The 12,119-nt window shown below is 39.1% G+C and overlaps 1 protein-coding gene and 1 long non-coding RNA gene across 10 annotated transcripts in view; one reads left to right on the forward strand and one right to left on the reverse strand.

Annotated features, from left to right (window-relative positions):
* LOC127527858 (uncharacterized) overlaps positions 1-12,119 on the forward strand; it is a 687,118-nt gene that overhangs the window by 501,290 nt on the left and 173,709 nt on the right. The window lies entirely within an intron of this gene.
* Positions 1-12,119, reverse strand: part of LOC114643665 (tripartite motif-containing protein 16-like) — a 484,979-nt gene that overhangs the window by 315,475 nt on the left and 157,385 nt on the right. The window contains exon 2 of one of the 4 annotated variants that reach the window (XR_007934979.1): positions 6,358-6,453. The exons of the other annotated variants lie outside the window; for them this stretch is intronic. The gene's annotated coding sequence lies outside the window, so the exon portion shown is untranslated. The remainder of the gene's footprint in view (positions 1-6,357; positions 6,454-12,119) is intronic. 4 annotated transcript variants of the gene reach the window in all.

Genomic DNA, 12,119 nt, shown 5'->3' on the forward strand with positions numbered 1-12,119 from the left:
ACGGTGGTGTCAAGGAAGCTGACTTCTGTTTTTGAGTAATTCAGCTTCAGCTTTATGTTGGGGTGAAAACAATTATATTCATTATGAAAATGGAGGAGGTCCTTTTCACTGGCAGTCCAGATTATGAAGATGTCATCTATGTAACGGAGATACAACATTGGTTTTACGATGCACATTGACATGAAATCTTCCTCTAATTTTGCCATAAAAAGATTTGCATAGTGAGGTGCAAACCGACATCCCATTGCAGTCCCCATTTGTTGTAAGTAGCAATCCTGTCCAAAAGAGAATAGATTATGTGTCAGAGTGAATTTTATCATTTCTATTACTGACTTTGTGGGTAAATCATGTTGTTTGAGGTACATTTCACATGCCAATATGCCATCATCATGGGGGATGTTAGTGTAAAGTGCCTCAACATCCATTGTGGCCAGTAAGGTTCCCTCAGGTAAGGGGCCTAAAGCAGACAGTTTTTTTAAGAAGTCAGTGGTGTCCTGGATGTAGCTGGTTGTGTTACGGGTGAGGGGTTTAAGGATCTGCTCCACCCAACCTGAAACATTTTCTGTAAGGGAGCCAATTCCTGAGATTATAGGTCTTCCTGGGTTTCCTACTTTGTGGATTTTAGGAAGCATGTAGAAGTAACCCATTTTGGGGTTCTCAGGAATTAAACTGTTTACATGATCCCTGATGTCAAGAGGAAAGCTACTTACTATTTTTTTTAGTTCCTTTTTGTAGAGATCTGTTGGGTCTTCTTGCAGTTTGTGATAACGCATAGTATTGGACAATTGTCTTTGTGCCTCCTGTATGTAATCTGACGTGTTCATGATGACTAAAGCACCCCCTTTGTCTGCTGGTTTGATAATGATTTCTGTATTTTCCCTTAGTGAATGTATGGCTCTCCGCTCATCCCTAGTAATGTTTTCTATCCGATTTTGTTGCCTGTTTAAGATTTCTGTTTTCACTCTCTGTCGGAAGCAGTCTATATAATTATCCAGGGTAGAGTTTCTGCCAGCTTCTGGTGTCCATGTGGATTTATTGGTGGGGTTGTTGTAACTGCTTGTTGTTGGTTCCTGTGTGTTACTGTTTTCTTTCTTGTGGAAAAATTCTTTTAGTCTGAGTTTTCTGAAGAATTCTTCCATATCACTGCAGAGTCTGATGTTGTCAATGGGCTTTGCAGGACAATATGAGAGTCCCTTTGTAAGTACCGACATTTCTGCTTCATTTGGTGTGTATGAGGAGAGATTTACAATGCAGGTCTGTTGCTCTTTGTTTTTTGCTATTAAGTGTCCAGCTTTCTCTCGTAGTCTATGCAGCTTTTTCTTTTTGTTAACAATAAGGAGTTTCTGGAGTCTTTTGTAATAGCAATGGAGCTCCTTTACCATCTCCTGCCTGTCATTTCCAAGGAGCAGGATGAGGTCTTGGATCTCTCTTTGCATGTTCTTCTTGATGTTGTAGAAAATTTGGATTAAGTGGTTTCTTATCCTTGCAGATGTCCTAAAACAAAGTTGCTCTGCAAACCGAGTATTATAAGTGTGAATGGTTGGATTCCTTATCATGATGCCTTTCGGGATAAGATTTTCCTTTTTGCATTTAGTTAAGAAGAAGATGTCGCTGTCCATGTGTGCCAGTTTCTTCCACCGGGTCTTCAGTTCCATGTAGTAGCGGTACATTTCGGTGTCTTGTATATCTGTAGTACTAGGGTGTTGTACCGTGTTAGCCATTATGAATGTAGAGAAAAGCCAAGCAAAATGACACCTTTTATTGGCTAACTAGAAAGATTACAATATGCAAGCTTTTGAGGCAACTCAGGCCCCTTCTTCAGGCAAGATGTAATACAGAAACTGAAGTTTCCTATGTTTATATACACACTCTAGAACAAGAAACAACATTGGTAAATCTTTAAATGAGAGATTTTGTATGTAAAAAATTAATAGATTCATTCAGGCTAGGGTTAATTAAAGTTGATTAAAGTAATAAGTTAGATTTCTTTGAGCATCTGGAGCAGCCACGGACATTTGCCATTATATCTGTGCTGCGAGGTTTATAAGGCTGAGAGTGAGGAGCTCCACTCAACAGTAGAGACAGTATGAGGAGAAGGTATTCTTGGCTGATAAATGGCCAATAGTCAAGAGTGCTGAGTCTTTGTAAGTTTAAATGTATTCATGCAGACCAAAAGTAATATTTAGGTGTGAGATATAACTAAAACATTGTATGTTGTTCGTGCCGATAATAAGTAAGTCTCTTGAAGTGCTGAGTGACAGGCTGTGTTATACCTAAAGCACTTGTGTGGTTTAAAGTGCTAGAGGTGAATCAGCGTATGTGTGTCATTCATGGGGCACTGTTGTGGTGAGGGTCTGTGTGTATGTGTACTGCTATGTATGTGTGTGTTCATCTTAAAGTGCAACAGTAGACCAACCCGATAACGAACTTGACGAGAACACTTACCCTTGAGAAAACAGGTAAAGGGTAAGTAGAGGGAAATACCACAATAATACACTAATGAATTTGCTATTGTAACTATGGCTCATACTTGTATGATAACACCAGGTGGGGTGTTCTACATGGGATGTAAATGTGAGGTAAAAGGTGCCTGCTGTTCAGGATCACCAACCCCAATGCTGGAGATGTTCTGCTGGTTTTAGAACTTTGCACATTTGGACAGTGACTCACATGACTGTGATAGAAAGTGAGGATGAGAAGTCCTGAAAAGGTCACCTCCAAACCAGCTACTACTGTAGAATGAGCAAGACATGATAATGTGGGATTTATTATTAGGTAATTTAGATGAAGCTTTACACCAAATACAGAGAGTCTCATATGGTGTTTTGCCTTTTGGTACACATGTGGAAAACCTCAATTGTTAGGTGGATAGGCTCCTGGCTGGAGTAGGGAAGGAAGGATCCAGTTGTCACTGTCACATGTGTCCAGTTCTAAGTGAACAATTATGAGAGTTAGGATCAGACCACCAGTACTGTAGGACAATTTAAAGACTTTGGTAAAAAGCTGAGGAGCAGAAGTGACAAAGTGATCAGAAGTTCAGCCAATGCCACACATAAGACTGAGGAAATTAGATAGATAGATAGATAGATAGATAGATAGATAGATAGATAGATAGATAGATAGATAGATAGATAGATAGATAGATAGATAGATAGATAGATAGATAGATAGATAGATAGATAGATAGATAGATAGATAGATAGATAGATAGATAGATAGATAGAAAGAAAGAAAATGGCCCTCATAGAATCTTTATATAATTAAAGATTTATTCTTCATAAAGTTGTATTCCAAATACACAGACACTCTTTTGAGCCTAACAAGCCAATCCAAAACAAACAAAGTTTCCAAACAGAATCCAATGACAGTTTTTAAAAAACAAAGCACAGCCTTACAAATCCAGAAAATCACAAAAGCATAAGGTTCAGCTAAAAGAACACAAAAACTCATCAAACTCACAGAGCACATTCACAATTAAACTGTGGGAGACCCTCTGAGTTTATAGGGCCGAAGAGAAACTCGTGGTGAGCCACACACAAACCACATGAAACATAACAAAGGCAACTTATAGACAAAATCAAATACAATGATTAAATCAGATACTCGACCAAATCAACATTAACATTAATAAATAAACAATAAAGACATGAAACAAGACTATGAACAACATCTAGTAGAAGGAATCCTGGCTGAAAATGTCACAGTCATCATGGGTGTAGAGAGGGGATTTCATGCATCAGTAATAAGCAGGAATTCTAGGAGGAAACAACAAAAGCAGACGAGCATAGAAACATAAACCGAAGTGAAGGTCGGTCTGTGAGGTTGGCTCTCCTTCACTTCTACTTCTTCAGCTGTCACCACTGTGTCTGGATTGGACTACACAGTGTTGAGTGACAGATTGTTCTCCGCCTTCTTTCTTTGAACTAAAGACACACCCCACTAGTCTAGACCGGCTGTGTTTAGTACTTTAGTAAACTCGATGGTGTTGGTCAGTTTAATGTGAGTTTTTGTTAAATAAATTAGGTTGGATATGTTTGGTCTGTCTGGGCACAGAAATGTGTGTGAAGAGTTCTGTGTCTGCTGGATGAGAATTTTCACATAAATGAATCCTGGCAGAACTGGGCATCGGAGAGTGTGCTACCATGGACAGTCTGCCAAATCAATACAGGGTCAGAGCTGCACTAGTGATCACAATGGAAGCCAATTTGGGGTTTCTGCCAATTAACCAAACTGTAATGTGAGGATGTGGTGGAAGATCTGGAAAAACTGGAATAAACCCACTGAGATACTGGAAGAAGGTGTAAACTCCACATGGAAAGTGAATGGAGGACTGTGGATTTGAGATTCAGCAGATGCTACAACTGTACAACCTTACTGTCCTTTGTGATAAAATAATAAAGCTAAAGTAAAATGTTTGGAGGTGTACGTTATGTAAAGTCTGCACTCAATCAAATAGTGGAGACCCTTAATTTGTGGAGAATAATAAAACTGAGAAATACCAGAATGAACATGAGAAAAGCATTACAATCTCCAGAAAAAATCAAGAATATCCCATCTCTCCAAATGAGGCATTTTACAGGAAAGACAGGCTCTCCAATCAGAACTAAAGAACCTGAACAACTCATCTTTAAATCACAACATCATTACAGTGAACATGGAGAGAAGGCTAATAAGATCTTAGCTCAACAATCAACAAGCAAGAAGATTGCAACGCAATAACAGAAATTACCAGCACAACTGCAGATAAAGTAATGAAGCCTAAAAATATAACTCACACATTTAGCAAGTACTATAAGTCTTTATATTCTACTCAGTTTAAAGAAGACGAGACACAATCTGAGGAGTTCTTTGATGTAATGCAAATACAACAACAACTTACTGACAAGGAACTGGACAAACCTCTGAAACTCTCAGAACTTCTGGATGCTGTAAACTCACTCCAAAGTGGGAAAACAACAGGCCCTGATTGCAACCAGTGGAATTTTATAAAGACGTTTTCAATTAAGTTAGCTCCACAATTATTAGCAAAGTTTACAGAAGCTACAGACAACAAAAACCTACCCAAAAAACCTACCCAATTTTCCACACCTCCCATCCATTTCCTTTCCAGAAGAAATCCTGATTGGTCCTGAGGAGTCAGACAGCATCTCAGCAACATATAAAGACATTTCAAAGAATCTCCCCTTTAAGGGTCCAAGGAAACAGTGGGAAAAGGACTCTTTAATGAATATCTCAGAAAAGGAGTAGAAGTCAGTCATGCATAGAATACACTCCAGCTCCATATGTGTGAAGTTTTCAACCATCTGACTTCGACTCTTTCATGGATCACATTTATCTCATTTAAAATTGGGCAAGAATTCAACCTGCGAGTGTGGCAATCGAGCTCCAGCCTCACTGGGCAACATGTTTTGGGAGGACAACAAAGTAACATCATTTAGGGCCAAAATGTTTGAATGTTTTATCTGACAGCCGTGGGGTCACAATCACTTCTAACTCATTAACAGCTGTGGTTGTTAAGCAACCAGAGGGGCCTAAAGTGGAAGAGCACACATTGACTGTAACTGCCTTGACCACATTGTGAGCTCGTGGACTTGTCCTGCTGAACTTGAACACCCCCAGCCCACTAGTGATAAGTCACTGGGTCACTGATGTTTGACATTAAAAAAAACAAATTCTCACATAAACGATCTGATCAAAACCTTTATAAAATATGGCAAGATCTAAATAATAAAACTTTAAAATAAACATCCATAGCAGGGGAAGCGGAAATTCTGTCTTTCTATTTATTTATTTATTTTTGTAAATTATCAGGAATTTAGTCCCAGTTCTCGGCTCTTCTCTTTTTTTCTGGGTTGCAGTGTGAATCCTGTTTGGTAGTTTTTTATTTTTTGCATTTTTTTTGTTTGTTTAGATTTCTGTTTTAACTTTCTAATTTTTTTATATTATTTTTTGTTTTGACTTTGAAAGTCATTTGTTGTATAAGTTGAACTTGATTGTATGCAATACTATTTTTCAAATACAAACAACTTAGACCATTAATGGACAATGTGCCACCTGATCTAATTCAGAACATCAGCATTGACCTTCATTGTGAGTTTCTGTTAGCAGAGTTAAGTCCCCTTTAAGCAGTTGATGGAATATCAGAGGACTTTATGGTGATGCTGTCTGAGTCTCCAATGAGTAACACCTGAGATTCTGTCAACAGTTAAAGGCCATGAAGGACACCAGACAACGTCTTCTCTAACTCTCCCTTCTTGTGTCCCTACTCATCATCACCAATGAAGCTCTGCTGCTCTTCAAGTTCTTATTTATTTCTGCACTCTTTGAAATGAAGTGTTGTCTTTCTATTCCACTCACCTTCATCTCGTCAATCGTCCTCCTTGTCTCCTTCAGTGTCTTCTCTCTCTTCAGAAGTCTCCTCTTGATGTCACTCAGTGTCGCCCCCAGCTGTCTCTGTTTGGACACACAAAAGGACACGCGTGGTCAGATCAGAATTTACATTCACTTTGTGATTTCTTCTTCTCTTTCTGACTCCTGATATTTTCACAAACCATTTGTTTGACATTTCATGACACAACTTAGATTTAATTTAACAAAGCAGAAATGACAATAAAGATTAACCCCTTAACCGCCCTCTGCCGGATATATCCGGCATCGTCACTTTATTGCTGACGCCTTACTGCCAGAATTATCCGGCACATTTGCCTGTGGTTATGTGAATGCCTGGCGCGTAGTATAACTGACAGTTTGGCATGGGTATTATTACTACGTTGTATTTCGACAACTCTGCGCTTGTATTGGCCGATCACATGATGTGATTCGAAAGTGAAAGCTGTGAATATGGCGAAACGTAAACTGACTTCAAGTGAGGTTTTGCAGGCGATTTTGGACAATAATTCTGATCATGATTGTAGCAGTTCTGAAGAAGATTTTAGCGACAATGATGATCAGCAACGTGCGCTGCATGATACTGTGAATGACGGCGCATCGGATGATGGCGATGAGTGGGTGTATCCCCAGCATCTCAACTGGACTGCTGCCCGAGGTGAACTACCTTTTCTGCATCCGTTTGAGGCAACGTGTGGCTTTATTGTTGATGTAAACAATTACACTGCTGAGCAGTTTTATGAGCTGTTTGTGTCACCTGATTTGATCAGACATTTTGCTCATCAGACAAATCTGTATGCAGCACAGTTTATTGAGAAAAATCCCAATTTACCTCCACATTCCCGTGTTCGTGCTTGGGAAGACACTGATGAAAACGGAATGAAAAAATTCATTGGGATTTTGATGTTGATGGGAATAATCAGAAAACCAGATATTGAGATGTACTGGTCTACAGATCCTATGTATGCAACACCTTTTTTTGCAAGTATCATGACACGTAAACGATTCTCTTTGCTGCTGAAATTCTTTCATTTGAATGACAACAGAAATGAGCCAGATAAGAAAGATCCAAACCGCGACCGCTTGTTCAAGCTACGTCCTTTGATTAACCATTTATTTGAAGCATTTCAGTTGCCCTACATGCCAGGACCGTCAGTTACAGTTGATGAAAGTTTATTGTTGTGGAAGCCTGAGAAAAGGTACATTTTGTGTTTTATTATGTGTTTGCCCATTTCTAGAACTTGCACAACATTTAGTGGTCAATACTGCTTGAATAAATGTAAAAAATGTAAAAAAAATGTAAAATGTAAAAAAACAAAAATTGTTCAGATTTCGCCTGGCGTGGGGAATATTTAGGGAGTTGGCGGTTAAAGGGTTAAAAGAAAGTTTTAATTTAATTGATGTAAGATTGACTTTGGGTTTGAAGAGTGCGTCAAATACAGAAGATAGTTTGATGGCACACTGGTATGTGACTTAGTTCTTGATGTTTAGAAGACATCACATTGACAAACTGGGAAATGTGAAGTTCACACAACACCAAAAATAATAAAAACAAACTGGAGTGTAAAGTAAAGAAACTGGTGAAAGGGCAGGAGGACTTAAACACGTCATGTCAGTAATTATAGGATGTATAAGGCCATTTGATATTCTGAGTCAGACATGTGAGGATGTTGTCTGCCGTTGTCATCTTCTAGAGTCAAGTAACATACCGAAATACACAAACGATTCTGTTGAATTCAGTAAGATGGCAACTTAAAAGAATTCTAAAACTCATAAATTATATTTTTGTATGTTACTTACCTCAGGTGTTTTGTTTAGGTGACGGATTATTATTATTAATAAACTAGTGAGCTCCGCCCCCTGCTCACTTCGCTTGCCCACCCGCAGGTTTGGTTCGTGCGGTGCTTCAAACTTTTGAAAGCCTGTACAGCACCTGTCCTTCAGTCTCACTGCCTTGTCTCTCTTCTCCCCCAGACATCCTCTGCTCCTGTGGGGGTCCCGCTCCTGAGGCGCACCCTTATGAACAGGAAGATTTTCTATTCGTCTAATTGAGAGACTGAACTGTCCCCTCCGACTACACAAACAGCTCGATTCATTCCTGAAAGAGACTTATGTTTGTTTGAAGTGTCTGAATAACGTTTATCACTAAAATCTCCTGTGTGTCTGTGCCACTCTGTCACCCAAGTGTGACCGCGTATGTGGATTTCACTTTCACCAAACCACAAATCTTTTAATTCTTGAGGAGAAGCCTTTTTAATTTGAAGAAACAATACTTTTGAGTGACACCAATTAGACAATCTACAAGTCTAAAACTTAAAGTTTCAATCCAAACAATATATTCAATCTCTTTTCGCTGTTCTGTTATTTCAACGAGTAATAATTTCTGTTTGTTTGCGCGAATGCGATCTTTACTATCATTTTTGTAGACTTTCGAAATGGCCAAAGTCTCCATCTCGCGCATATTACTTCTGTGTCTCTGGACTTCCAAAAAGTCTCTTTAGAAAGATCAGGTCTCGTCTCTTATAATAGAGAGATGTTTATTATGTTTATGTGTTTTGGTTTCACCAGAGCCTTCAAGACCACCCAGCCATCCCTGTTAAAGGGTCAGCTCAGAGATGTGCAGGTGGGTGAGCCTGTGGTGTCCTGATGATGGACTATCTGTCAGGCAGACTCAAGGACTGTGTGAGCAACACTGGAGCAGCAACACTGTTCTCATCTCGGTTCTGCTTCAGTTCTTAGTTACTTATTAAGTTTCTAGAGTCAGCACTGTGATGGCAGTTTGGTTTTCCTCACAGGTTGCCTACACTCCCTTACAGCTCCTCTGTGTGTGTGAGACGCTGCTCTGAACTGAATCAAGTCCACTTTTGTTTTCTTACTGAATTTATGAAGAGACCTTCACAACAGCTACAGACTTCTCCTTCACACAGTTATGGTGATGTCAACTCCCAGAATTCACCCCCTGGCTTTATCTTAACTACCGAGTCACAGTCAGAAGTTCTCAGACTCTGAGCAGGTGAACTCCTGACTTGGTTTATGGTCACTCAGGTGAGGTGATGCTTTGTCCAGATTGTTGTGTCCATGGAGATCTTCCTCTGTCACACATTTAAGAACATTCAGTTGGCTTTGTCTTTCTTCTATCAGATTATTTTCTCTCTCTTGTCTTTTTCTCCTGGTGACTGTGAGTTGTACTTCAGTTTAAAGTCTTTGAGGTTTCACACTTACTGGTTATCTTTTAGTGGCAACAAAATGTACAACTGCTGGTTGATGTCCTCCTTCAGTAATTCTACAGATTTTAGAGGTGGTCTCTCTTACTTGTGCACCTTGCTCTCCTTTTTCAAGTCAGGACTAAATGAGACCCCCACATTCAACTCCATTACTGGGGTCTTCAGCTCTTATCGTTTGGCACTGCGTTACCCTTTGGAACAGAAAAGATTATTGTGCCTTTGTGATGGCCACAATAAGGGTCTTACTACAGGGCAGAAGCTAATCCAGGGGCAGAGATCAGAGTTCTAGTGCTTACAAAGGGTTATAAAGGACAGAGTGGACTTGCTGCTGTAGGTGTCTTGGATGAACAGAAATCCAACCTTTTTACTGCTAATTCCTCCTAAGTGTTGTCCATCAAGTTGAGTTTTGGCTCCATCTTCAGTCACAAAGTGATAAAGAGTGACATACTGAGACATCGCTGGGTGACATTTGCTGTGGTTGATCAGACTGATCAGATGACACCCAAAACTGTCGAGGAGAGTCCTGGTGAAGTGAACTGAGCTGAAGGTACGAGTCAATAAAAGAGGGGCAGGTGGTGGCAGCTTAAGAAAAAGACTTCTGACCAAGCAGTGGCTGTCTGTCCTACAATTACATGTCTGCTATCAGGGACATCTGAAGAACTGATTTATGTAAATCAATCCAAATCAAGTGATAGCTAAACAACAGAAAACAGAAAGAGATCAAAAATTAGATGTTGATATTAGTGACCTGATTCATATTCAACTGACAAATATCAGGCCACGTCATAGACTTCATTGTTGATTAACATGTTGGTTTCTAAACGTTGGTCCACCTGTGAGCCGAGCTCTTTTAATATTCCAGTGAGGACTCAGCCACATTTGTGTCACTGACTGAGACCTGGCAGAGCCGATGTGACACTAGTCCTTTATTTGAAGAAACACCAAATGGTGGACTGAAGTTAAGTGTCTTTATCTGAACTTACTGTTGTTTCCTTATAAGGCATTAGTTCTCCGGATAATGTGTTCTTTTGAAATTGTAGCATGTTAAGTAACCGAAAAATATAGAAATATGACATAAAAAGCGATATCCCTCCCATAGTGATTACGGCGGTACAAAAATCGCATGAGAGAAAAAGATATACTTTAGCTTACTTTACTGACGGATTTACGCGGTTACAGACAGGAAGCTTATGACAGACTCTATCAAGGTGTGGGAGTCTTGACCTACGCAGTCTGCCATCTTTCGTCACCACGCTGTAAGGATTTTCTGGATGGATGACATAATCTTCCGTCCATCAGCTTCAAAGTGTATTGGCAGTAGGATCATCCTTATATACTGGTTGCTCCACGTGCAGGCTCTCTTTCTGGTCTCCAAACAAGGACAGGAAAGGACTCAAACCCCACCTTCAAAAAATACAGGAATAGCACAATGGCTACATGCAGTTCTCATTCTCCCAACAAGGAAAGAAGATTTTGTGCTGACAGAGGACAGAAATATAGTATTCTGTGTTTAGGCTGACTATACAATCATCCAGTTGTCTTTGGCTATGTAGTCCTATGCTTGGCTCAGCAATTCAAAATGCTGAGCCCCTGCGTACCATACTTGGTCTGCCTGTATGAATGAATCCATAACAGTGTGCACAGAGACAGTGACATTAAACTTAATATTATAACAAACATATTATAACAACTGTACATTAAGGTTGTGTACTAGTGATAGGGGATTTGAAACTGGCTTAGATGGTCAGACTTACTCTTCTAATCAGTTCTTTACACTCCTGCTGGACTTGTTAGGGTTTTACCAAATATGAAAGCTCAGAGTCTTTGTCATAATCATACATTAGGTGGGATTATCACTCAGGGGTTTGACATTCAAAATGTCCGTACTGCTCCACTAAATAACATGATGTCTAATCACTAATGAAGAGCCTGATGAGTTATATCATTAAAAACAGAAAGTCTACACAGGAATAGTATATTGACATTTCTGAGCTGAACTTATTGTAAGAATCGTAGACTTAACTCTGGAGTACAATACAGACTGACATGTGACAATAATGTGTCTCTTAAACAGCCCTGAGATCAGACAAATGCAAACTCCGATTCTTTTTTTTTAATATTTTTATTTTATTAATTTTCATTGTAATCATTCCATACAAACAGATCAATTTATAACCCAACAAATTTGAAAACAAATCAAACCCCACCCCTGAGAAGGAGAGCTTAGCAAAAGGAAAATTTCTTTAAGCTTTTTAATAAGGCAACATTAGACAAAAGAAGGGGAGAAGTAAATATCTATATAAATAAGAGATGGAGAATGGAGTTAAATGCAATAATAGTTAATTCTCTTATTCTAAAATAATATTGATTAAATCCTGCCAAGTTTTGAAAACATTTTGTACAGATCCTCTAACTGAAAATTTGATTTTTTCCAATTTCAAATAATATAAAACATCAGTTTCCCACTGACTTATAAGAGGAGAATTAGGATTCTTCCAATTTAACAAA

Source organism: Erpetoichthys calabaricus, chromosome 5 (genome assembly GCF_900747795.2).
Source record: "Erpetoichthys calabaricus chromosome 5, fErpCal1.3, whole genome shotgun sequence".
Taxonomy (NCBI): Eukaryota; Metazoa; Chordata; class Cladistia; order Polypteriformes; family Polypteridae; genus Erpetoichthys; species Erpetoichthys calabaricus.